Here is a 6000-nt window from a genome sequence, read left to right on the forward strand (position 1 = left end):
CTCCGATTTTAGGCCTTAAAGGGGCAGTCGTTTGTTCTGCTTTGAAAGTTTTGCACAGTGAGTTAGTCAATTTGCTCAGAGATAACACTGATAAAGATCTGAATGTTCACTGGGCTCAATACCCCAGGCCTGCTGTAGACCTATAAGCTACCAGTATTGAGTATTTTTTATTCTTTTAAGCGGTAGGAGAATTGAGAGAGATTTTGCCTCCAAAAGTGCCACATCAGCCTATCGCTAATACTCTCTATTGCAAATGCTCGACAATCGTTCTTCTTTTCAGAAAAGTTTGGCGCCGTATCTGCGTGTACCTAAACTCAGGTACTACATGCACAGTTTGATCGATGAACCCATATTAGGAGTTGTTCATTTGCATTAAAAATCTACACAAATTAGTATTCAGTACGTACTCACGCCAAAATCATGACCTTTTCTTTTCAAATGTAGATTTCGGGGTCAAAATCTCTGTTTGGGGATACCCAGCCATATGAAAACATTAGATCACGGTCCAAACTTACTTCCTCGGCGAGAAGAAAAAAATTCACTGATACTTTTTTGAAATATTAAATTTCGATTTTCGCGCCTGCATTGCGTCTTGACGATATACGTACGGCAAGTAGCGAAAGACACAAAGATATACGATTATGAGTATGACTAGACTTGCAGAGTTTACTCGACATCGACAGTGCAGAGTGGTACTATCGTTATACAAAAACATGTCGCGGGTGAATGATAGACGGATCGCAATGCCGATGTCCTTATCATTGTGAATTGACAGCCCCCCTCCCCCCCCCGACTTTTTTGAACGCGGCCTAATTCCAAGGTTGGCGAAGTCAAAGACAAGTTTCATCAATATTGTGTGTAATAAATATAAGTTTACACTTTTCCTTCCCCTAGGTTTCAACTAAACATGAGAAATGACATTCTTTTATTTTTTTTCCTGTTGAACACGATAGATACAATCGCAACCTCCGTTGTAAAAGGTCAAAGATCACAAGCGACTATAATGATAATAATAATAACAAGGCAGTATTGCTGAAGGCAATGAGTACTTGGGCCGTGATAGAGTAATTTTGAGGAAAATATATACTACTATTCAAATATGGTCTTGAATTTCCTCCTGTCAATTAGGCATTTGATTAACTGGTTATTAAACGAAGCAATGCCATGACAACGGCAAAATATGTCTGGCAACTTTTGTGGAGTTTGAGGCAGGGGTTCTTTATTTATAGTGGAAATTGCTTAAACTCCTTAAATATTCAAATTACAGCAATTTCTTTTGTTCTCGATGGTAGATGTCTAATATTTAGATGGGCATATTTAGATTTCTACCCTATAGTTATCCCTATATACCAAAAATCGGACATCCAGCTCTATTGGCTTGCTCAGAATTAGATATGCGCATAATTAATGAGGTACAATATGTGGTGTCATAAGGTGTCCAATCATACCAAATATGAAGGGTGTAGCACTTATGGTTACTGAGTTGTGGACAAATATATATATTTGAGGTCAAAGGTCATTGAGGTCACGTGACATTTTGTAAAAATAATTGTATTGCTAAGTTATTCCTATATACCAAAAATCAGACCTCTAGCTCTATTGGCTCGCTCAAAATTAGATATGCGCATAATTAATTAGGTACAATATGTGGTGTCATAAGATGTCCTATCATACCAAATATGAAGGGTGTAGCACTTGTGGTTACTGAGTTGTGGACAAATATGTATATTTGAGGTCAAAGGTCATTGAGGTCACGTGACGTTTTGTCAAACAAATTATATAGTTAACTTATCCCTATATACCAAAAATCAGACCTCTAGCTCTATTGGCTCGCTCAAAATTATGCGCATAATTAATGGAGTACAATATGTGGCGTCATAAGGTGTCCCATCATACCAAATATGAAAGGTTTAGCACTTGTGGTTACTGAGTTATGGACAATAATGTATATTTGAGGTCAAAGGTCACCAAGGTCACATGATATTTTGTCAAAATGTCTGAGATATCTGCGTGAACCGATGGACTCACTGAGGGACTCACGGACAGATATGACCCAATCTATAAGCCCCCTGGACTTTATCCGTGGGGACAAAAAACTGTGTCACTGCATCCTTTAGGCAATATGAATACGATGAGAAACTAAATTTTTATTTTTCTTGGCCCTATACATGGGAGTCTAAGGAGAACTGCCTTATACATGGGAGTCTATGGAGGTGTAAACTAAAAAGTCCTCTAACACGGCTAAATTCGATCGCATTGTAAAACAAATCGACGTGCATCTGAATGTGGTTGGGTACTATTCTTGTGCAAAGTTTGAAAGAAATTGACTAGGGCATGTCTGAGATATCTGCGTGAACGGACGGACGGACGGACTGACATGACCAAACCTATACACTCCCCCAGGACTTCGTCCGTGGGCACTAAAAACAACGCAACAGTTATTACAGCTACACCGGCGGTAAGTTCATATCCAGAGCCCCGTACGGTCTGCCGCCGTCGCTTGAAAACAATCTCATAAACCTGGCCATATGGGCAACTGTGTATGGGCAGCTGGATGCTTGACTTCCCGGAGAAGGCGAGCTGTCACGTTCAAGCTCAGGATTATTTGTCGATCAAATTTCAGTAAATTTACCTTACCTAGATGAAATTTTGTCTATAGGCTGAAATTTCGCCGAAGTTTGACAAAATTGCATCGATTTTTCAGGTTCATATCCGACATTTTTGAGTTTTGAGTGCAGACAGAAATAAGTTTTGAGGCAACATGGCTGCGACCCCATGTTGACCCCTAGTCCTGCGTACGATGCTATGTGCTACAGCAACACGCACGTGACTATTTTGTCCACCAAAGAACGTCCCCGGATCATATGTCCCGGGGACATTCACGAGATTTCGCGAGAACTAGGGACATTTAGCACTAAAAATGATCCAGGGACATTTACCGATACAAATGATCCTGGGACATTTACCAATACAAATGATCCAGGGACATTTACTACTTCAAGTGATCTAGGGACATTCACCACTACAAATGATCCAGGGACATTTAGCGCTACAAATGATCCAGGGACATTTACCACTTCAAGTGATCTAGGGACATTCACCACTACAAATGATCCAGGGACATTTAGCACTACAAATGATCCAGGGACATTTAGCACTACAAATGATCCAGGGACATTTACCACTACAAATTATCCAGGGACATTTAGCACAACAAATGATCCTGGGACATTTACAACTACAAATGATCTTGGGACATTTACCAATACAAATGATCCAGGGACATTTAGCACTACAAATGATCCAGGGACATTTACCACTACAAATTATCCAGGGACATTTAGCACAACAAATGATCCTGGGACATTTACCACTACAAATGATCTTGGGACATTTACCAATACAAATGATCCAGGGACATTTACCACTACAAATGATCCAGGGACATTTACCACTACAAATGATCCAGGGACATTTACCACTACAAATGATCCAGGGACATTTAGGACAACAAATGATCCAGGGACATTTAGCACAAAAAATGATCCAGGGAAATTTAGCACTACAAATGATCCAGGGACATTTACCACTTCAAGTGATCTAGGGACATTCACCATTACAAATGATCCAGGGACATTTACCACTACAAATGATCCAGGGACATTTACCACTACAAATGATCCAGGGACATTTACCACAACAAATGATCCTGGGACATTTACCACTTCAAATGATCTTGGGACATTTACCAATACAAATGATCCAGGGACATTTAGGACAACAAATGATCCAGGGACATTTAGCACAACAAATGATCCAGGGACATTTAGCACTACAAGTGATCAAGGGACATTTAGCACTACAAATGATCCAGGGACATTTACCAATACAAATGATCCAGGGAGATTTAGCACTACAAATGATCCAGGGACATTTACCACTTCAAGTGATCCAGGGACATTTAGCACTACAAATGATCCAGGGACATTTACCAATACAAATGATCTAGGGACATTACATTTACTAATACAAATGATCCTAGGACATTTACCACTTAAAATGATCCAGGGACATTCTTCTGTGAATGCGTCCCCGGATCGTATGTCCCGGGGACATTCATGAGATTTCGCGAGAACCAGGGACATTTACCACTACAAACAGTTCTCGCGAAATCTCGTGAATGTCCCAGGGACATATGATCCGGGGACGTTCTTCGGTGGACAAAATAGTCACGTGCACAGCAACACACAGCATCGTACGCAGGGCTAGCGAGAGAGTTGCCGACATCGACGGTTATTTACGAGAAGTGAATAAAAGACTGTCATTTTTGGAAGCGATCGAGTAGCTGAGGTAGGCTGGGATATGACTTGGGCCCAAGAACGCTGAATTTCGACAGTAATTTGGCTTTTTACGTCAAGTCCCAAAATGGATTTGAAGTCTTTGCACGGCTGTGGTGAGCGGGGCGATTAGCTGTAGCGGAACACACAGCATCGTACGCAGGGCTAGTTGACCCCAAGTGAAAATGTGTTCGCGATCAAATCTTCCTATATTTTTTTCAGAATTTTCGACAAAATCATTGCTTCTTAAATCTTTTGTAAAATATAAAATACTAAAATAAAAATGCGATGTGCCATGTCCCCAGATTTCTGAAATATCGTTCGTTGACCGTTCGACGGAATACTCATTTCGCAAACTTGTGACGCAGTTGAAATTCAATACTGACCACCAAATAATCTTAATGAGACGAGATCATTCTGGACATCCTCCAAATTATCCAACCATTCGCGTTAGGTACCGTTCAGTTTTTACGGCTGGGGGGGGGGCGGCAAAATCCAGGGGGGGGGGTCATCATAATTTTGGAATCCGCAAAGGGGGGTCATCGCTTTTTCACTGGTAGGAAAGGGGGGGTCACCACATTTTCAAAAACATAATACCAACAATAAAGTTCACTTTATGCCATGGCCATGATCGACCCTCTTTCCCAATTAAAGCCGCGGCTTGTATTAGAAACATTTTTGAGGGACCCCTGGGATCACGCACTGAATAATGGTAATGGCCGCGCGCCTTCAGCGGCCCTGTCCAGTAAAGTCTACTTTATGCAATAGCCATGATCGACCCTCTTTACCGGCGTGCCACCTTTGGTGGCCCACTAGAATAAAGTTGACTTTACGTAATGGCCCATGGCCCTCTTGACCGGAGGGCTGCCTTTGGCGAACCACTCCAATAAAGTTTACTTTATACAATGTCCATGGACATGAGTTGTCTATGGAAATGAAGTTAAAAATTGCCTTACAGTCGTCCTAATTAACAGACGTTTCAATGGATGTGGCTGAGAAGTTTTTGCACTGGCATCGAATAAAGTGCGCTGCATACCGGAGTTCAAATCCAAACCATGCGGGTAAATTTGACATATGGGTTTTGGTTATTTTTCAGGGGGGGGGGGGGGGTCATCAATTTTTTTTCGTCTGACAAAGGGGGGGGTCATCTTTTTTTCACAAAAAATGCAGGGGGGGTCTATATTTTTTTGAACACCGGCAACAAGATTTTGCCGGCCCCCCCAGGCCGTAAAAACTGAACGCTCCCTTAGAGTTCAGCTCGCTTAGAGTATCATAACATTCTTCGGCCTTCGTTTAGATCGACCCTAATCTCTCCCATTTAGGAAATAAATACACAAGCTACCTTGACAAAACTTCGTGCACCATCCAGGACCAAACGCACTACAAATCTGTCTTGACGTCATCATCTCCTTACATGGTAATCGGCATACCGTATTTTTTAGCAAAGGAGACACAGAATACGTCGGAGTATTCAGTTTCAAAACGTATTACATTGTGTGATGTTGTCAAAAAAAGGTAATGTTACTGCAGTGGTATAAATTACAAAACACAAAAGTTCAAATCAGTTTATTTTGGACTGGCTTTACCCAACATTTCATATTGTTTCTTATGCCAGATTTGACCACGTTCTTACTGGCGACCCCTTTACATGCAAATTTTGTGT

This window comes from Ptychodera flava, chromosome 22 (assembly GCF_041260155.1).
Source record: "Ptychodera flava strain L36383 chromosome 22, AS_Pfla_20210202, whole genome shotgun sequence".
Taxonomy (NCBI): domain Eukaryota; kingdom Metazoa; phylum Hemichordata; class Enteropneusta; family Ptychoderidae; genus Ptychodera; species Ptychodera flava.